Here is a 22506-nt window from a genome sequence, read left to right on the forward strand (position 1 = left end):
GAGCAGGGACGCCTGGGTGGCTCAGTTGGTTAAGCAGCTGCCTTCGGCTCAGATCATGATCCCAGCGTCCTGAGATCGAGTCCCACATCGGGCTCCTTGCTCCGCAGGGAGCCTGCTTCTCCCTCTGACTCTGCCTTTCACTCTGTCTGCCTGTGCTCGCTTTCGCTCGCGCTCTCTCTCTCTGACAAATAAATAAATAAAATCTTTAAAAAAAATAAAAAACAAAAAAATAAAAATAAAGGAGCAGACAAGAAAACATAACATCTGTAAAGATACAAAGATAAGGAAGAAAGAAAAATAACCTGTCAAGCTAGAATTCTATACTCAGGGAAAAATACCTTTCAAAAACACTGGTGAAATAAAGACTTTCCTCAGACATAACAAAAGTGAAAGAATTCACCACCAGCAGACCTGTATTATAACACTCTAAATGTTAAAGAAGTGTCTTGGGCAAGAAAGAAAATTATACTAGTGGGAACACTAATAAACACAAAAGACTAAAGAGTACCAGAAATATTAACTGCATGGATAATTATACAAGATTTTTTTCTTAACATTTAAAGTACTTTAAAAAGTAATTTATTATTATAATGCCAATAAAATATAAATAATAAATAATAACAAAACTAAATAAAAATAGTTATGTATTGTTGCATTTATAATATATAGAGAAGTAAAATGTTTAAAAAAGCACAAAAGATAGAAGGGAAGAAATGGAAGCATATGATTGTAAATTTCTTATACTCTATGGGAAGTAGTATAGTCTCACTTGAAAGTGGACTGCTAAGTTTGTTTTTTTTTTTTAAGATTTTATTTATTTTTTTGACAGAGAGAGAGAGACAGCACAACAGGGGGCACTGCAGAGGGAGAGGGAGAAGCAGGCTACCCGCTAAGCAAGAAGCCCAACATGGGACCATCCTAGGCCCTGGGATCATGACATGAGCCCAAAAAAATCAGGCATGCAAAAAATCAGGTTAACCAACTGAGCCACCAGGCACCTCTAGACTGCTAAGTTAAACACGTATAAAAGTGCTAAAGCCACCACTAAGATAAAAAATAAAATTAAAAAAAAGAGTTATAGCTAATAAGCCAACCACTGAGACATAATGGAATCATTAAAAAAAGAAAAACCGTGATTTCACATAAGGCAGAAAAAGAGAAAAATGGGAGCAAAGAGTTAGATGAGACAAATAAGAAACAAATAGCAAGATGACAGGTTTAAAGCTAACTGTATCAATAATCATATTAAAGTAAGTGGTCTAAATACTTTAATTAAAAGGCATAGATTTTCAGATTATATTTAAAAAGGAAGACTCAAAAGACAGTTGGCATGGCTACTGTAGCATCAGACAGAAAAGATCAGAGCCAAAACTACCACCAGTGATAAAAAAAGGTCATTTCATAATGACACAGAAGTCATTTTACCAGGAAGGCATAATAATTAATTATGTAAGTGTAACTGTCATCAATAGAAGTCCACTAGAGGACTAATTATGAAGGAGGGGAGGTAACACCCGCTAGGCGCACTCAGAATGGTTGGGATGGCAAGAAGCAGGAGTAGATAATAGAATATACTTTATAAAAGTTCCCTGCCCCTAAGATTTTCCTGCTGCGGGGAGAGAAGAAACGGACTATTGAGGATGCCTAATTTGTTTATTTATGTTTTAAAGATTTCATTTATTTATTTGACAGAGAGAGAGAGCGCACAAGCAGGGAGAGGAAGAAGGAGGCTCCTCCTCCTCGGAGCAGAGTGCTTGATGTGGGGTTCGATCCCAGGACCCTGGGATCATGACCAGAGCCGGAGGCAGATGTTTAACCCACTGAGCCACCCAGGAGCCCCAAGGATGCCTAATTTAAAATTTAAAAACTAAAATTTCTGTTAGACACAATATCAGATAATAAACCCAACTCTGCAAAGTGTATTTCACTTTCTGTTTGCACACACAGTAAGACACACACATGTAATGTATTTAGAAAAGTAGTTTACATTAAAAACCACAAGACAGGATTTTTAAGAACCTAAATATTACATATGTTTATAATATTTATAAGATTTATACATAAGTATATATATGTGTGTTTGTGTTTTTTGATTTTGGGTTTTTTTTTTTTAAAAAAAAATCACCTGTGAAGCTCTGCTGTTATGAAAGAATGTATAAATCCTGTCTTGTGTATTTTTTTAATGTAATTCAATTTTTCAAATGTCAAACTAAACCTAAATATTTTTCCAGTTGTAATTCACCAAAGAAATAAGTCAACATAGAAGAAACATCTCATGAACATATCTCATTAACACAACACAATTCAATAGAAATGTATTAGTGCCACCCGGTGGCAAACACACAAAATTTGGTATAATTGAAGAAGCGGTCTTCAAAACAATAAGTAAATAAATAAATAAATAATTCAGTTTTTAACCTACAAATATTCTTCCAAATCCCTTATTATAATAGTACGTCTCTGAAAGCAATTTTAGTGTCTTTTGTATTTAGGATTCCCAAAAACGACACATGGCAGGTGCTCCATGAATGTTACTCTAATGAGCTGAGTGTGCTTATGATTCATTAATACTTAAAGCTAGAAGAATTTATCTTAAAGACACAACCAAAAAACTGAACTAAGTTTTAGATATAAGGATAGCTAAGTTTTAGATATAAGGATAGCTTATTTAACATAATTTAAAGAAGGGGGACACCTGGGTGGCATAGTCAGTTAAGCAACCAACTCTTGGTTTTGGTTCAGGTCATGATCTTGGGGTTGTGGGATCAAGCCATGTTGGGCTCTGCACTCAGTACAGAGTCCGCTTGGGTCCCTCCCACTCCCTCGCCCTCTGTCCCTTCCCCCGCTCTCTTGCTGTAGCTCTCTCTCAAATAAATAAATAAATCTTTAAAAACTGACATAGCAAAAAATAAATACATATTAAAAACATTGGAACCAACATATATGTTATTTGAAAGTTGGCTTGATCATTTGCACAATATACTAGTATACATGCTGCCATTGAAAATGATATTGTGAGAAAAATTTAATGACATCATTGTTCAAAGTACATTATTTCAAAATATCAGGTATTCATAGTATCATCTCATTTTCATTTGTGATATATATGTTAAGGTTTTTATGTTTATAATCCATATCATGGTGGTTACCATAGAAGGCATGACAAACAATGCTATCCCCACCATCTGAATCTGGTTCAGATGTAGAGATTGATTTTGATGCCCCCCACACACACCAAGAGGATACAAAAAAGTTTACTGCTCACATAATGAGGCTTTCTGGATGAGCAGGAAGGTTCTCAGTCTGGTCCAAAAATGGCTTGAGAGAGTGGGGAAAGGAGACTGGCTTGGATTTTTATTGTAATTAATGGGCAGGGCTGGGATGAGGGTTTCCACATGTGGACTGCAGTGTGTTACATGCATTTTGAACTTGCTAGAGCTAAAGGAGAGGGAGCAACAGGTCTTTCTTATCAGGGCAGAATGGTCTTTCTCTCTTGTTTTTTCTAAGACTTAATTATTTGGGGGGGGGGTATAAGAAGGAGGGGCAAAAGGAGAGAATCTCCTGCAGACTTCCCACTGATCTCAGGGCCTGAGTGAGGCTCAACCTCACAACCCATGAGGTCATGACCCGAGTGGAAACCAAGAGTCACACACCCAAAGGACTGAGCCACCTGGGTGCCCAGAGATTGATCTCTTTAGAACTTACATTGATCATGTCATTTCCTTTCTTTTGCCTTTCTTTAGCATTTTTTTTTTTATATGTGGTCAGGTAAAGTATAAAATTCTAACCATGACCTTCTGAGTCCTCCGCCCTCTGGCTCCTGTCTACCTCTCCAAGGCTCACCTTTCATTATCCTCCAGCCCTTTCTCTCCATCCCACCATTTGGGACTTCTGGTTCCTGCATTCCTTCAGGAATATGCCTTCAGGCCCTGGAATGCATGCTGTAGTTTCTTCTACTTGGCACCTTTGCTTTTTTCCAGAACACAAATTATATTCACCCTGAATATCTCAACTTTAAATGTCACTTCCTCTGAAAGACCGTTATTGTCCCCTTCAGCACAGGTGAGGGCCCCCAGCTATAAATCTCGGAGGCTCCCTGAACATTCCCTCTCCTAATATTCATCTTATCTCAAGTAAGATTGCTGGGGCCTCCTAGACACTGTACCAAGTGTTTCCCCTGCATTCTCTTATTTAACCCTCATAATAACCTATATGGATACAAAGAAAAGAAAAGCAGATGCTCAGAGATCATGTAAAATCCTGAAGTCACAAAAGTAGTAAGAGATAATGACAAATACTGGAAATTTCTTGAGCACCCATAGGATACAATGTGCTCAAAATACTAACAAAACCAACATATCAAAGGACACCACTTCATGTTTGGGAGGAGGCAAAGAGGAACAACATAGGTCAATTTCAGTAAGAGCTAGGCAATAAGAGAGAAACTGATTTGAAAAGGGAGGGAAGGTGGAGTCTGCTGGGGGGCAGGAAGAGCTCGGCCCCAAAGGGGACATGGATTTGAGGATCAGTATGAAGGGATCTGGCTTTAGAAGCAGCCTCATGGCAGAGTGTGGACCTGATACAGAGCACAACTTCATTAAGGCAAAGTTGTGCACTTGGTTTATTCTGAACAGGTGAATGGGGGATCTAAGAAGCATTAAATGTGGATCTTCCTTTTGTCTATATAACACAATTATCATCATTCTCTCTCCATATGCAGGGAGAGGCTCCACTACACTTGAGAAGCCTGATGGGACTTGAGACTATGTTACAACAAACAACCTCAATTTCCTAAGACATTAAATAGAGTTACCCAAAGAGTTGGGAATCTGACCAGGAAAAGGTTTATCCATCCAATTTTAGGGGGGAAAATGACTATATAGAAAAATTAACATAGGTAATATAGTCCCCAATCATGCAGAAGGGTCCTCAAGCTATAAAGACTTTTCTGATTACCCTGATTTTGAAGGATTCCCAAGTATTGAGTATAAACCCTGGAGGTTTTAACATAAAGGTGCAGAAGTTATTACACCAACCATTACCAGTTTAATCAATCAACTTCATATTGCATTTTTAAATCATTCAAGTAACAACTACAACAAAGTATTCCACCCTTTTTTAAAAATGAAATATCACAGTTCTATGAAATGGAATTTAAAATTCACTGTGTGCCTTTTGGTATAGTAGATCTTACTAAGCCTCAAATAGGAAAACAATTTATTTCAACTTGCTTCTAATATTTTATTTATTTAAATAAGTATTAGTATCAAATATTATTTATTAAATATTACTATTTTAGTTATATAAATATCAATTTATAAATATAAACCACATATAATTATATATCATATATTAAAATATAAATAGAATAAATAAAATATTAATGAGTTAACATTTAATATTTGATAATTATAAATATGATAAATATTAAATATTATCACAAGTATTAAATAAGTATTAATAAATATTATTTAAATAAATTATTTTAAATTAATTTAAATTAAATTAAATATTAAATATTTTAAAGTTAACAAACTGGCACCTGAAAATACATTCTGTAATGGCCAAAGAAATTTAACCATATGTTAGTAGGTAAAACAAAGGTGATAAACATTATGCCCCATCAGAACGATGTCAGCACCAAGGTCCAGGGTCTTCCCTGGGAAATGATTGTTACTGTGTTTAACCCAGATCAGATCAAAGCTTTTGATTAAAACAAACAAACAAACGAACAAAAAATGCCAATACCATTTTGTTCAATGATTGAAATATGCCTCAGGTAATGCCAGGCCTAAAATAATGTGGATAAGGAACACCTGGGTGGCTCAGTCAGTTAAGCATCTGCCTTGGGCTCAGGTCATGATCTCCTGGTCCGGGGATGGAGCCCTGTGTCTGGCTCCTTGTTCAGTGGGAGACTACTTCTGCTTCTCCCTCTCCCTCTCCCTCTGCTCTTCCTCCCTCTCTTCTCGTGCACTCTCTCTCTCTCAAGTAAAATAAATAAGTATATAAATAAATAATCTTAAAAAATAATGGGGGTAAAAACCACTTTTCTTTCCTTTTTTAAAATTTTATTTTATTATGTTAGTCATCTTTTCCTATAGGTCTGTTCAATCAAGTATTTGGTCACCATTACCCTCATTCTATAATGCTGGTTTATCTGGGCACCCAATTCTAGAATGACAATCATTTACCTCATAGATGCTATCTCACAATCTTCTGGAGTCCAATTTTCCTCCTGAGAGGTTTGCTATCAATCTAATTACTGAGCTTGGTGTGTTGCCTTTTCCCTTACACGTTCTTCTGATCTTAGTTTTGGGTTTTTAGACAGTTGCACTGTGATATAGCTGGTATGGATTTCTTTTTGCTTAATCTCTTTGGGAGTGATTGACTCTCCTTGATTCTGTGAATATATATGCTTCATCAACCTTGAAAATTGCTCTTTGGACATTACTTCGCCCCCCATTCTTTATCTCCCCTTCTTCTAGTGCTCTTAACTGGATAGAGTGTTAGACTTTATAATTCTATCTACATATTTCCAACTTCTGACTTTCCGTCTTTTTGCCCTGGGCTGCATTCTAGATAATTTTCTCAGATCAATTTTCTAGTTCTTTAATCTTCCATTAATTATATCAAACCTGCGATTGAATTGATCCACTGTGTTTTTACTTCAATAATTATATGCTTAATTAATAGAAGTTCACTCAGTTTTTATTCAAGTCCATCTAGACCTCTCAATGTTTCTTGTTCTTGACTCAGGTTTTTTCCCATTTTATTCCTTTAAACATCTTTAACATGTTTATTTCCTTCTATGTCAAATCATTCCGATTTATGATTTCCATAGACATTTACATATGTTTTGAAAGTTTGGACTCCTTTTAGGTTTGATGAGGCTTTATCTGCTTCCAAGGAAGCATCCTGGATTTGCATTTACCTCTGCCAGAGGTTCTGGTAATATTAGCAACCACGAACTCCTATAAGTAAATTACCAAATAAATTACTCGGATAGTAGTTTTTCCAAACTGAAGAAGTAGTATATATTGGAACACCAACAGGGGAGAAGGCAGATCCATGATCACAGATTCTTAGGGGAGATGTTGTTCCCCCACAATGAACCCCAGCTGAGACAGACAGGTTTCCTTGCAATTCTTCCTTCCTTAAAAAACAAACAAACAAAGAAACAAAGAAATAAAGTCTCTGTTTTTGAGAACCAACATGTCCACTTCCTTCAGGTACCATTTTATTTATCAGCCCACCACTGTCGTTTTGAAGGAGCTGCTAAGTGTACAATGAAAAATATTGCTCTCAAAAACACCTGTTAGTTCTCAGTTCAGTCCTAATCCTGACTGCATTTCCACAGCCACTCTTTATTTTAATTATATATTTTTTTGTGTTCCAAAATTCACTGTTTATGCACGACACCCAGTGCTCCATGTAATACGTGCCCTCCTTAATACACACCACAAGGCTCACCCAACCTCCTACCTTCCTCCCCTCCAAAACCCTTAATTTGTTTCTCAGAGTCCACAGTTTGTGGTTTGTCTCCCCCTCTGATATCCCCCAACTCACTTCTCCTCTCTTTCTCCCAATGTTATTCCTTATAGTCCACAAGTATGTGAATTCACAGCCACTCTTGATGTCCCATCTCCATGACCCACCCGCCATCTTTCATTAGACTCAGGAATTACACTATGACCAGGGATGTGGGTAGAGGGAGTGTGTCTCGTTCTGTCACCTAGCAGGGAACCAAGTGCCCCAGGAATGAATGGGGTGCTACATGAATTCAGGAGGTACAGAGGAAGAATTTCCACTAGACGTTGTACCATCTGTGGCTAAGCAGAGAGAGAAACAGGTAGGGTGTGTGTGTTAGGTTAAAACGAACGGCACTGAAAAACAGCTGCACGCTTTCTACAAAACAAGTGTTTTTCACTCCAAAATCGACTCTCAGCTTCTCTGCCTAACTCACTCCAGTTAGCTGTTTTGATCAGATCCGTTTACTGCAAGCCTTCTGTGGACAGGCCCCACGAGAGACAGAAACAATGCATTCACAGGAAAAAGATAGAATCCCCAGCTGACAAGGAGCCCATGGTGTGGGCAGAGGCAAACAGAGGATCACAGCATGTCTCCCTTCTAGCTATATTATCAGTTCCCCAGGGCCGGCCCAGATGTTTACTGCCCTGTGTATCCCCAGCCCACAGCACACACGGCTACCTTGTAGTGCTCAGTAAAGCAACAGAAGTATGAAGTGGAACCTTCAAACCTCTTACAACCCATAATCTAACCCCCAAAGGTTAAAGATGAATTCCTTTCTGTACTGCTGTTGGCTTAGATATACCAAGGGGATACCACTGTAGCAGCTAATGGCTATCAGAGAATTTCTGCTTCCTCCACTCCAGGCCCCAGAGATTAAAAACTATGTGGGTTCTTGAGAAAGTCCTTTTGATACTCCTAAGAATTTCTGCTGTTACTGCGCACTTGGAAGAAAGGCTTTTGAAATGATTGACACTTTGAAGCCACATGTGTTCAACTACAATCCAGAGGAAGGAAGGATGGAAGGCTGGAGGAAGAAAGGGAAGAAAAGACCTTTCCAAAGGTCCACATTCATGCTTTTAATGGTGTCTGGACATTTCTTCCCACTCTTCACATCTGTGATAGCAGATCCTTGCAGAGTTTCCTTCTATAAATATTTTGCAAAAAAAATATTTTACACTTTTATTCATGAAGAGCTTACTTTTGATTATACATGCTAAAACAAGAAACACATGTGATATGTGAGTAGACTCCTACATATTTCCCTGTTGGAATAAAGAAATTAATATGCACTGAAAAAGGTGTCCTGTTTCTGGCACTTTTCACACAATCTTTCATTTAGTTTTCCAAAGAACCCTGTAAAGGAGGTATTAAAACCCTCATTGTATAATCAAGGATCCTGAACCAAGGAAAGGTTGAGTGAAGCTTAGTAGTGAAACGTGTGCAAGACAAGACACTTGGCTTCTCTGAGTTTCTTCATCTTTGAGACAGGACACTGACAATATCTGTTTCATAGTGTTGTTGCAAATACATAATCTCTTCTTATTCTTGCAAAGTGATTTAACAAATTTGAAAGGTCCTTGAGCAATTTATTTCCAGTAAAGAGTCATGCTTCCCATCAAGTTAAAGTTAAGAATATGGGTGCCTGGGTGACTCAGCCTGTTAAGCATCTTCCTTCAGCTTGGGTCATAGTCCTGGAGCCCCAGGAGCAAGTCCCACATCGGGCTCCCTGCTCCATGGGAAGTCTGCTTCTCCCTCTGCCCTTAACCCCACTTGTGCTCTGTCTCTCTAATAAATAAGTGAAATCTTAAAAAAAAAAAATAATAAGAATAAGAATAAATTTACTAATAGGGGCGCCTGGGTGGCTCAGCCGGTTAAGCATTAAGCATCTGCCTTCAGCTCAGGTCGTGATCCCAGGATCCTGGGATTGAGCTCTGCATTGGACTCTCTGCTCAGCAGGGAGTCTCCTTGTCCCTCTCCCTCTGCCCCTCCACCCATTTGTGCTTGCATTCTCTTCTAATAAATAAGTAAAATCTTTTAAAAAAATTACAGCACGTTTTTCACCACGTGGGGACCATTAAGGCTGAAGTCTGCCTCATGCTAATGTTACGTCATATTTAAAACCCACCAACAGTTATGATGGCAAATTCACTCACAGAAGTTACTTTTTTGATAGTATAAAAAGAAACTCTTCCTTAGAATGAAGAAACAGATGAATAAAAATACATTATCTACACAGAAATGAGCCACCTCTGAAAGGTCATCTGCACAGTAGTCATCACCAGTCATAACTCGGAGCCCGGGCGACCGCACATTTAGTAAGACCACATGAGGGGGCCAGCGGCTCAAGGAAGATAAAGCTAATAAGCAGATATCTCTCTTCTGTTTACACTTAAACAGTCGATTGATTTTTTTGTGTGTTCCAGACAGCCAGTGTCGATATGACAAATATCCAGGGACCTGCAAAAGTGTTTGTATTTCAGAAGTAGGATCATATGTCTTTCACATTTCACAGGGAGCCGAACCCAGATGGTACCAAGCAAACAGTGCCAATGAAAAGCATGATGTTTGCCTGAAACATGCAGCTTTTCAAACTGAAGGGCTTGTGAAAGAATTTACTCATGTCAATTCCCTTCCTGTTGTGACACAGTCTGCATGGCTTGCAGCAAAGTCTACCAGCTGGAATCTAAACAAGGGTAAGAGTAGAAAGGTAGGTAATGACTTGTACTAAAGAACCGTATCCAATTTCAGTGTGAACCTCCATGTCCAAAGCAGGGTCCAGAGCCATTTGAGACACTGCCTTCATTCATTAGTCAATACATCTTTAACACCATATGCATAAAGTAGTTTATAAACACAAACAGATAACCAATCAAGGCAGCTACAGAGCAGATTTATACCGTAACACAGATCAGAAAGGGATTTCTAGTGCTCAGTCCTAAGAGTTACACCAAAATCTAATGAGACCACAGTAGGCCATCATAAATGTTCTTTGCATGATACAAGGGCTTCTTGCTTCAGGACGTATCACATAAATGTCAAGAACCTCCCACTATGTCTTCTCCAGGGACAACTGCTATTTTCAAATCAACACCAGTTTCCCTGGCTATCTTGTCAAGGGCAGAAGCACACTCCAGAGGACAGTGCCCCCAGCAGAAGACATGGCCATCACTCCCTTGTGAGACTAACCACCAGCCTACACCCAACAATCCCCCTTCCTTTTTTTTTTTTTGCTTTTAGAGTCAAGTACACAAAAGGCAATGGCATCCCTGTACAATAGCTAAGTAGTGCAGCCACTACTGGTGTTCACGCCCGTCGGATGCATGGCTAATAACCAATGTCAACAGATTTAAGAGTTGAGTCCTAATAAAAATATCTGTAGGCTGTTAAAGGAAAGTTTAGTTTTAATCTTCAAAATTATCTGGATTTTCTAAATAATCCTCCAGAGAGGACTGATCTAATCGATTAACTTTCAGACTCTAATTAATTTCATCTCCGATGGTGTCTGGTTGAGACAGTCCACATGGAACCCCACTAAGAGGTTAAAACTAGAGATTTCAGATTCTAGAATTCTAGAGTAGATGAGACTCTAGTGAGCACCTAATCCAGTGAGTCTTACCTTTTTAAGATAGTCTTTGGGGAATCTGAAAAAAATTATGGATCCTCTCTTTAGGGAGAAAAACTGTTTTTGCTTCTAATTTTAGGGACATCTCAGATTCCCTAAAATCCATCCTTGGTCACCAGATTGGAAAATCTTGACCTAATCCAACCACCTCATTTACAGAATAAGAAATTAGGGTACAGAGAGGCTCAGTGACTGGTCCAGGGTCATGCAGCTTATTAATGACAGAGGCAGGATCAAGACCTGCTCTTCCCCCTCCTTGTCCGCCATCATCTGCGGTGTCACACTCTACATGGATTTGTGTGTATGGTTAATGGTATGGGTCATTAGACAATACCTGCAAAGCTCTGAATGCTCTGCTCAGCCACTTCTATTAACTGGCCAAAGAATGATTATTAACTGTACATAATTAGAATGTATAACCACTAGTCCTCTTTCTAACCAAGCACATTTTTTTTTTTTTCTGTTTTCACTTTCCTCTACCTACTCAGGTACATCTGAACTCAGTCCCTTTCGCCTCCCTGACCCCACCAACACTTTCTTAAAAGTCCTTCCTCCCTGGGCTCTGGTGACACTGTACTAACCAGGTTCTTCCCCTGCCTCCTCCCTTCCCTTCACCCCCCCCTTTGTCTCCACAACCTCTCCTCTTTCCTTCTTCTTAGCTTGATCCTATTCTCCCTCGTATCCATTCCCTTCTCTTCTACAGAAATCCCCATTCTGCCTCATAACCATTCCCATCCTTTCTACAGAAATCCTTCTCAGTCATAGCTTCAACTGTTGCTTTTTTTCTTCTTGTTTTAGGATCTTATTTATGTATTTGAGAGAGAGCAGGAGGGAGGGACAGAGAGAGAGAGGGAGAAGACGACTACCCCCTGAGCAGGGAGACTGATTCAATGTGGGGGCTTGATCCCAGGACCCTGAGATCATGACCTGAGCCAAAGGCAGACGTTTAACTGGCTGAGCCACCCAGGCGCCCCTGAGCTGTTATTTCTATTGAAAGAAACTCTCTCCCCCAAGTCTTCCTCTTTCCACCCTCTCATCTAAGATGCATTAGTGTCATTGGCTTTGTTTGTCCAGGGTATCTGGCTCTATGTCTGCCACACAGCAAGACTTCAGTGGAGTAACTGACATTTCATGATTCCAGAGTAAAAGATAATATACAAATATTTATATTTACCACCAGTACCTGGGGTTTATAAGTTTTGGCAAGTCTGACATCTTGCTTTTTGCTTTACTTTCTCTGGGTAACTAAATTTTCAAAAGGGGATATAGCTCCTCCTGGTGGATAATAATCATATTTTAAAATGCAGACCTCCGGGGGTACCTGGGCCATTCAGTGGGTTAAGGATCCAGCACTTGCTCTCAGCTCAGGTCTTGATCTCAGGGTCATGAGTTCAAGCCCACGCTGGGCTCCACATTGGCATGGAGTCCACTTTAAAAAAAAAAAATAAATAAATTCAGACCTCCTAACTCTTAATGTATTCTGAAATGGATCAACAATAAAACTAAAGTGTACATAATAAGTACATGCAGACTATTAATCATTCAAAGCTCTTCAGCTTAAAGATCTTAAACAACAATAAGGGACTTCTTTTAAATCAGAGATCCATTTTTAAGAATTAAAAGAGAGATATTCAGTAACGTCATTTCCAGTTACCTTGGTATCCAACTGCAAAAGGCTTTCTTGGTTAGCCCAGTAAATAAATCACAGCACTCTGAACATGAGACCAGAGTCTTGGGTTTGGTTCCAGTATGGTAAGCAGCTTTTATGGTGCCACAGCTATAAACCTCACCCTGACTCCAGGAAGATGCTCCAATAAGATTTGTCTTGTGCCACCAAAGACGCAAAGTGAGGAGAGCAAACAACCAGTACAGTCTTAACTCTCTGACTGGAAATCAACCCAAACATGCTGGTGGGTTAACAGTGGCTATATTTTAAAATATTCTTTCATCTAATGACTACTGCCTTCTCTCCTTAGAACCACATCAACGTGACTAATAAAGCCTCTCAAATGTCGAGTTGTTTAATTATTTACGTTTAGTGACTATATCAAAGTTATATATAGTTATAGCTGTAGATAGAAATATACAGATACTTTTCTTTATGTCTTCTCATTCTTAAAATCTGACACACTGCTGAATATAGGAAATTAAGATGATTTAATGATATTTTTCAAATTACCTTTTTAGTTAAAAAAAATACCTTTTATAGTGAATATCCTTTATATATGGAGCCATGGCATCTGCATAAAATCAGGAACATAGCCCAGGTCCTAAAAATATAACAATAAGGGGCACCTGGGTAGCTCAGTGGGTTGAGCCTCTGCCTTCGGCTCAGGTCATGATCTCGGTGTCCTGGGATCGAGCCCCACATTGGGCTCTCTGCTCGGCAAGGAACTTGCTTTCCCCCCTCTCTCTGCCTGCTTGTGATCTCTCTCTCTCAAATAAATAAATAAATAAAGTTTAAAAATATAACAATAAATGTGTTATCCACTCTAAAGTGTATTTATTTGGGTGCCTGGGTGGCTCAGTCAGTGAAGTGTCTGCCTTTGGCTCAGGTCATGATCCTGAGATCCTGGGATCAACTCCAGAATTGGGCTCCCCATACTCAGTGGGGAGCCTGCTTTTCCTTCTCCCTCTGCCTGCCACTCCCCCTGTCTGTGCTCTCGCTCGCTCGCTCTCTGTCAAATAAATAAATAAAAATCTTTTAAAAAATAAATAAAACGTATTTAGTTAACTCAAAGGTAACAGTGCAGACTAATCAATCTTTTAGTTACTTACAAGGTTTCATTAAACATTAATAGCAATATTTATGTTATCTGGAAAGAACCAATGCCATGTGATTTTTAAAATATAACCAATCAATGGAAAGGTCTAACATTATGTTCCATAGAAACTGGACTTTCATTATCCCCAAAGTGGTAAAATGAGGATCAAACAAAACTTACCACTTCTCTTTGTGATCTCTTAGGAGTTTTAAATCCTAAGTTTTATTAAAACCTAAAGTTCTCAACACTATCCATGCCCTGACCATTCATTACTAAAATCCTACACTAATTCTCAGGGGAAGGCAATGGTGTCTCCTTTGCTTGAGAGAGTATAGAAACAGATGCAAGAAACCAAAAGGGTAGATTGGAGTAAGAGTTATCATAGGTGATGAAGTTATTTCAAAGTACTCATTTGCAGTCAAATTACACTTTAAAGCACAAATTAGGTAATTAGTTGTGTTCCTATGGGTTTATTTTTAAAATTAATTCTGCCAAGCCGAAGCAGCTATTTACATAAGCTAAATATCACAAAGTTGATGACAGAGCTATATTAAGACTTTTGCTATTCTCTAACAAGCTAAATAATTTGAATGGTTTTCTTGTCTAAATGGAAATTCTGTTGGGACACAGTCCATGGTTCAGGCCAATTTCTAGGCCTTAAATATTAAAATAAAAAAATCGAATCCACTAGAACTAACAAATATTTCAAAGTTAGGACTAAGATATTTATCATGTACTATCTGTGACAGCATAATGTTAATAAAGCTTTTTACAAGTATAATTTTGGTGCTACCAAAAGGCTTGGATATCTCATCACTTATGTAACCATTTCATTTTTGTTAGGCATTTAGGTTTTTAGATTTTTGCGTATATTGTAAATGAGGCCACATTATCGATCTGGGGGAACAAAGCTCTTGCAGAGTTAGCTGTAATTCCTTAAGATATTTCTGCCTTAAGTGACAGCAACTAATCAAGTTACTATTTTTCTAATAATGAGAAGGCCTAACACTGTAAAGCTTTATAATAAGTCACTTATAAAGACATTGTCTTGTGTAATATCTTTTAAATTATGGTTACACGGTTATTAAAATGACCATCTCTGAGAGATAACCAAAACCCAAACAACTCAGCTTCTCTCCATATAGTAGCTGAGGAACTAGAAGTAAAGCACAAAGTATGTATAATTTACTTTAAAAAAAAATTAATAATAATTTAATGAAAATTGAAAAATGCATGAGTATAATCTTATTTCCTTTACATTACCCAAATACCAAATCTGTAGATACACACTCGTGCATTTTGGGGATATTGCCCCGGAAATCCCTTCTACCTTACTGAGCTTTTCTTGCCATTGTACTTTACATTCAAGCCTTGCCATATTGGGGTGACAATCCACTCATAGTCTCGCTAACTGAAGGACAAGTAAATTCTCATACGGCAAAAGAAAAGACAAGTAAATCGAAGAATATCTATGGCAAAGATTTTCCCATGTCCCAGTGCTCTCGACTTTATTTCCTTCAAATGGCAAGGATTCTTTCTAAAAGAAATTATATATTAGCAATTCACTGGGTGCAAAATCCTATTTGCTATTCTAAGCTCATAAACAATTTAGGCAAAAACCAACTCTGCCCCTCACAGCTTTTGGTGTGTTGTAAAGAGAAGACAAAGAGGAAGTCTGTTCTTACCAAGCCTCTAGGTTTCCGCCTTCTTCCATTCTGAAATAATGTATTGTCTTCAAGTTACTCCCTTATTAAAAACCTCATTCCAAGGCAGTGCCCAAAGTACAAAACAAGACATAAAAGTCTAAGGAAAAATACTACCCTAAAATGTTTCATCCTCCTAAGCATTGTTATGTTGAAAGGTATGGGCTTTGTCTTAATGTGGCGTCCCTCCTCTCCAGCACTGTACCGAATGGGCACTTAGCAAAATTTGATTGAATTAATGTTTGAATGACTAAGAAAAACATTTCAAAACAACTCTTCTAAAAGTTTCTTCACATCACATCCTTCATTTTTCATACCCACAGGTTAGGTAAGCTTCTAATTTCTTATTAACTGCCATAGAATCCTTTATTCTGTCATGTTGAAATTCCTACAACCTACTTTAAAGATTCCATGTAAAGCCTTTTCACAGGTGGGGACTTTTTCCACCAGACAGAGACCTTGGCACAGCAAAGCCTTATGTCAATACATAAAATAAGCAGAGTTAATTAAGAATTATTTATTAATTACTGAGATACTTATACTTTTTTCCCCTATACTGCAAGAAAGATGGATGGATTTTATAACCCTAAAAAAGTAAACTCAGATATGATGTAATATATGTACGGAAAACCCATTAAAATAAATGAAGAAATTGCTGAAAGATAAATGGTTCTATAATTAATTCTGTGTGATTTCTCCAGGACCCGTGAGCTCAGAAAAGGCACCAGCAACTGCTTTGAGATGAGGAGCAGTACCATCTGTTGAAACATTGGGTGTCAGTCTCCAATTGAGCCATTCTATAGACCACACACAGAACAGAATCTTTTCATCAGTGATTTCAGAGAAGGAAGAAAAATCTCACTTTGTGATTTCATGTCAAGATGCTTAGTAGAAGTGTGAAACTCAAACAGGGCACCAGTGGTTGTATTTGTGATCGTGGGAATATTGTGGTAACAGAGAAAAGGAAGACAAGAACAAATGGATGCCACAACAATCAGACAAAGCCGGCACTGTGGCTGACGGATAATTCAAATGACCACTGTAGGCTTCACGAACAATGTAAAATCCAAGACAGAGATGTAGACAGCATTGTATATTAGTGTCACGTATTTTTAAATGTTTCCTTGTTCAGATTCTTCAGTCATATCTGCCTGTGTTTCAGTAGCCCAAGAGCAGACAGAGAGGCTCATGAAATCTGCTTTCCTGAGAAAAGTCATCTGAACAAGTGTAAGACACAGTAGAAAATTTCCAGAAGGAACAGAACTGCCTGTCAGTCTGCCTTCCGTTCAGTGATGGGAGCTGCAAAGAGCCCAGAGCCCAAAGAGATGGTGCAAGGATGACCTTCTCCCAAAGGCTGCGAGGTGTCCTCACTCAGGTCACCTTCTGTGGGATCAGAGTTCGAACCAACTTTGCCCCCTCAAACTGTGAGCCTGAGGGCTACTGAAGAATTAAATGAATGAATGTAATTGTACACTGTGTTAATCAGAACTTTAAAAAAAAAAAAAAAAGTAGATAGAGTTGAGAAGATAGAAATAATCATCTCATTTTTCTAAAGTTTATCTTTACCAAAAAAAAGTTCTCATTCCTTGCTGAGAGTCTCGGGTTTTAAACAAAGGTAAACTACATGTTGAATTTGGTATAAGTCTGGAAATAAATAAAGATCAGTAAAAATTATTCTGGATCCAGGAAATAGGTAGTATTCTGTTTTGTATTCCCAAAGCCCAACACTATGTTCAAGAAATATTTGCTGATGAGTAAATGTTTAACTAAAATAATGCAAATTATGTTGCTATTACAGAATTCCTGATGAATATATATGAGACTAAGAGCTATTCCCAAAGAGTAAACCTATGTGCAATTGATAAATAACTGATACACTGTGTGTGAGAGGCACTGTACCCGGCAAAGATGAATAAAACCTGGTCTTGTGGGTACTTACAAGGCCGTTAGGCTTAACGGGAAAAATATGGCCAACTTCAATGAAGAAGCCCTTTCTTCAAATGTAACGTTCCATGGTCAAGCACACTGTTGTCTTCCTCAGTTTAGGCCAATTTTAACCTTGTTGAGGCCTCATACGTTGGGATAATCTCACCCCACGTGGTGCACTGAGCTCAATCACTCAGGAACCCACCCATGGAGGGGCGGGACTTCTGGGGCGGGGCTTCCCGGAGGCGGGGCTTCCCTTCTGGTTGGGGTTTGCACTTAGGAAAAGCTCAAAAGATTACCTGGGTTCCTCAAGTCCTTCTGAACCTGCATGATTATTGAGGAGGGGCTAGAAAGCCAGGGAAAGGGTACATCACAACCAAAGCAGGACTGCTTAGGAACTCCCAGGGAGGTTCTGAAGTCGCCTTATTTTACCTAGCAGTCCCTCCTAGTCCATAACTTTTAAATCTGAGCGACAAGAATCCAGAAGTGTGCCTGGGATGCAGGGTCCCCTCAACTCACAACCTTCTGTGTCCTAGAGGCCTCAAAGCTAACTCAGTCTCAAGAATATGGCCTATACCTTTGGAGTTGCAAGGAAAACTAACTCAAAGATGAAAAAAAATAATCAGTATGCTATCTGACTTCCTAGTGTCTTCTAACTGCATTAGGGGCAGACTTTTTGTCCTCAAACAGTTTGCATTGTATACACCTAAAGCTGGCCTACCTACACTGTAACTCAGGAGACTGAGTTTCCTGAAGATAAGGGCATGTCATATTTCCTTTTGAATCTCTATGTTCTGTCAATGTGTGCTGAACTAGAATAGATAGATAGAACTCACAGGGCAGGACCAGATAGCTTCGCCCCACATAATTACTTGGATTACCAGTATGTGGTTAAGCAGTTGAATCTGTGCACAACGTTTTGCCAAAGACTGAGGTAATAAAAATATATATTGCCTTCTTAGGTACAGCAGGGCCAAAGGACATGCAAAAATTATGCAGGAACAATAGGATGTCAGACAATCACTTTCATTATCAATACCACTAATTACTAATTTTCTGAGTGCATTATGTTATGAACACTGAAATCATTGACTCTGAAAAGTCTGTTATAGTACACTATATACAGTATCTTCAGTAATATTAGTGCCCTATGTAAATGTGTGGCTTTATAGCTTACAAAACACATTCACACACAGAAGTTATCCAAACTGCTTGTTTTCTAGCTTCCTTATAGCCAAATGCTTTATATACCCCTATATTTTGCCTCATACTCACAACAAACCTTCAAGCTATTATATTTTGTCCATACCACAAATGTGGAAAACGGAACTTCTGAGACGTCCATACTATTTGTGAGTATGTAACCAGGGTTTGCTCCCAGGTCTAACTACAAAGCCCAAGTTCTTTCCAGCATACAAAATGGCCTTACAATATGATCTTCACTTTAGCCCTGTGATCCAAATATTATAAATATTACCCTTCAGACTCATTCATTCAATAAACATTTGTCAATAACCTTCCATGTGATGTTTGTGCCTCCAACAAAATTCTTATGTTGAATCCTAATGCCCAGTGTGATGGTATTAAGTGGGGCTCCTGGGAGTGTTTAGGACATGAATGGGATTAGTACCCTTATAAAAAAGACCCTGCAGAGTTTCCTAGCCCCCTCCAGAAGGTGAGGACACAACAAGAAGTCTACGACCCGGGAGATGGCCTTCACTCCACTATAACAGCACTTTGGTCTCAGACTATCAAAATCTCTGCCCGCTTGGGAGTTTCCATTCTGGGAAGGGGATGGAAGGAGGGGGAAAAAAGAAAAAATGCCCCACAAATATCTGTCAGCTGGCAAGAGCTGTGGAGAAAGATAATGCAAGGTAAGGGGTTAGGAAGTACCAGGAAGGAAAGGGTTGAAAGTGACTATTGGATGTCAAGTGGTCAAGGGTAGGGGTCTTTGATAAGATGATATTTGAGTGAGCAGAGGCCTAAAGGAAGTGAAGGAACCAGCTGGTGGGTTGTCTGGGAAAAGGAATGTTTCCAATGGAGAGACTAGTAAGTGCAAAGTCCCCCAGACAGAGATGTGCTTGGTATGTTGGACTAACAGCTGGAAGATCAGTGTGCCAGCAGGGCCAGTGGGCAAGTGGTGGGGCGCAAGGAAGAGATGAAGCCAGAAAAGAATCTGAGACTAAGTTACACATTTAGGTCACTGTAAGGACTTCAGATTTTACTCCAAATTCGAGAAGCCATTGGACATTGGACAGTTTTCTTCCAACAGAGGACATGACTGACTTGCAGGATTACTCTGAGGAGAACACACAGCAGAAGGGCAAGGGAAAAACCAGGGAGATGAGGTAGGAGGCCGTTACTACAGTCCGATTCAAGAGACAGTAGTTTAGAGGAGAGTGAAGGTGGAAGACAGGTTGGACAGCAAAGGTGTTGGCCTGAGTGTAGAAAGACAGGGTTGTCGTTGGCTAAGATGAATGAGACTGGGGGAGCATCAGATTTGGGGGTGAAGATCAAGAGTTCACCTTTAAACATATTATCTCTGAGATGCCTCTTCCAGAAGATGTCAAAGAAAACAAGTGGATATGGGAATACGGATTTCAGAAGAGGACAAGTCCATGTTGGAGGCGGACGTGTGGAGCCTATATCAAAGTATCGATGTTAAATATCATAGAGGAGAGTGCCTAAAGAGTGAGTCCAGGGGCACCTGGGTGGCTCAGTGCTTGGGCATCTACCTTCAGCTCGGGTTATGATCTCAGGGTTCTGGGATCAAGCCCAGCATCAGGCTTCCTGCTCAGGGGGAAGCCTGCTTCTCCCTCTCCCATTCCTCCTCTGTGTTCCTGATCTCACTCTCTCTCTCTATCAAATAAGTAAATGAAATCTTTTTTAAAAATTAAAAAAAAAAAAAAGACTGAGTCCAAGAGGAGGACTGTAGCACTGTAAATCTTAGGTTTTAGAGATGAAGAGGGACAGTCAAGGAGACTGAGAAGGAGTGGGCAGGGAGGAAGGAGGAAAACTTCAGGAGACTTCAAGAAAAAAGTATTTAAGGAGAGAGTGATCAATTTGCTCCAATACCGCTGACAGGTCCAGGAAGATGAGGGCCGACTGACCACTGATTTTTTAGCACTCACTGGCTAGTGGATGGAGGTTATTAGTTCCAGCTCTCCTGAAGTGAGATAAACAAGGTTCCAAGAGATTACATAAATTGAACAATCAAGGTCACATAGCTAATTAGCTTTAGAACTGGGCCCAGAACCTATTGAACACAGCCCTTCAGAAGTTGGCCCTGTTTCTTTTTATTTTTTTTTTAAGATTTTATTTATTTACTTGACAGAGATCTCAAGTAAGCAGAGAGGCAGAGAGAGAGAGAGAGAGAGAGAGAGAGAGAGAAGCAGGCTCCCTGCTGAGTAGAGAGCCTAATGTGGGGCTCAATCCCAGGGCCCCGGGATCATGACCTGAGCCGAAAGCAGAGGCTTTAACCCACTAAGCCACCCAGGCACCCCCAGAAGTTGGCCCTGTTTCTTGAATAGGAGAGCAGGCTCTTCAATAATGTATTATGATCTCATGCTTCTCTTGGTAACTGTGATTCAGGTGGGGGGACTCTTAAAGAACATTAACTGTAAACAAAAGGAAATAAACATCAATAGAATTTGGGGGCATGATGACAAACAATGGTTTGGTATTTCATGCCAGAGACAATGGCCCTCAAATCAAACGGTATAGACGCTACAACTAGGGCATGCCCAAGTGTCAAAACATTTCAATGCAAAAAAAGGTGGCACCCCCCCCAAATGACTTCTCTGTTCATTGTATTTCACTAGGTGATTCCATGTAAATAAATAAATAACCCCAGGCCTGATTACCCTATGTTAATGCGTATGGTTAGTCCAGGTTTGAATAATGAGGATCACTTGATTTCCTCCTTATAAAGTAGTCCAAAAAGGGAGAGAGGGAGAACACAGATGTACTTTGAATAAATGGAACAAATCTTTGGGCAGGGTCGGGGAGACAAAGGCACAAGAAAGCCCTAAACCATGGAGGTACAAAAGCCACGGTTTTAAGTCCCCACTCCTAACCTCAAATCCCTAGCCACCAAAAACCGAGCCCACTGTGTTGTCCCCGTCCGCCGAAAGATTTCCATTTCCAACGGGAGGAAGAACAGGGAATGGACGGACGGAAAGGAGGCACAAGGCTCCGAACATTAAAGCTACTCGGGGTGGGCCGGGAGGGAGGGACCCACTAGCAAGGGCAGGCAGGGAAAGGCAGGCGGGCAGGCACTTCTCCACGGAGAGGCTGAGCAAAGGCGGGCGCCGGCTCACTCTCCGGAGAGGGGAAACGTCGGTGCGAACCTCGGACGCGTGGTGGAGCAAAGGGCCAAGTGTCAGCGCTCGGACGGCGGGCCCTACACCTGCGGCCTCCCTGCAGGGTTGCGGCCGACGCCTCGCCCCCTCGCGTCCCGTTCTTCCGAGAACGCAGGGCACAAAGCGCGGGGTGGACAGGGTGCCCGAGATCAGCGGGAGTAAGCGCGGGGCGCAGGCTGCGGCTCGGTTACCTGATGCCCTGGAGTCTCCCCGGAAGGTGGAGGCACAGCCCCCGGATCCGGCCCGTCAACGCGCCGGCTTCGGCCTGGGTGCCCAGGGGCGGTGGCACCCGCGCGCCGAGCCCCGGGTCTGAGGCCCCCGCCGCTTGCCACCCCGGGCTCGGGCGATTTCAACAAGCCCAACCACAAAACACGGTTTAGGCTTGCTGGCCAGACTCCTCTTCTCTTCTTGGAGTTTGTGCCAATGATGTAAAGATCCTTCCCGCACTTCCCGCCCCCTTCCAAATTCTGAGTTTGAGAAGGAAAAATCCAACAAGACAAAGATACGGCTTCCCTTCCAAGGAGCTAGAGAACTGTACCCAGGCCAGCTTTGTTTCTCCAGCCAGCTCCGTGAAGAAGCTGTTTTTCCTGTACTTACCA

The 22506-nt window shown here is 40.2% G+C and overlaps 1 pseudogene; it reads right to left on the reverse strand.

Annotated features, from left to right (window-relative positions):
• Window positions 1–22506, reverse strand: part of LOC132000948 (glyceraldehyde-3-phosphate dehydrogenase-like) — a 65055-nt pseudogene extending 42549 nt beyond the window's left edge.

Source organism: Mustela nigripes, chromosome 1 (genome assembly GCF_022355385.1).
Source record: "Mustela nigripes isolate SB6536 chromosome 1, MUSNIG.SB6536, whole genome shotgun sequence".
NCBI classification, from domain to species: domain Eukaryota; kingdom Metazoa; phylum Chordata; class Mammalia; order Carnivora; family Mustelidae; genus Mustela; species Mustela nigripes.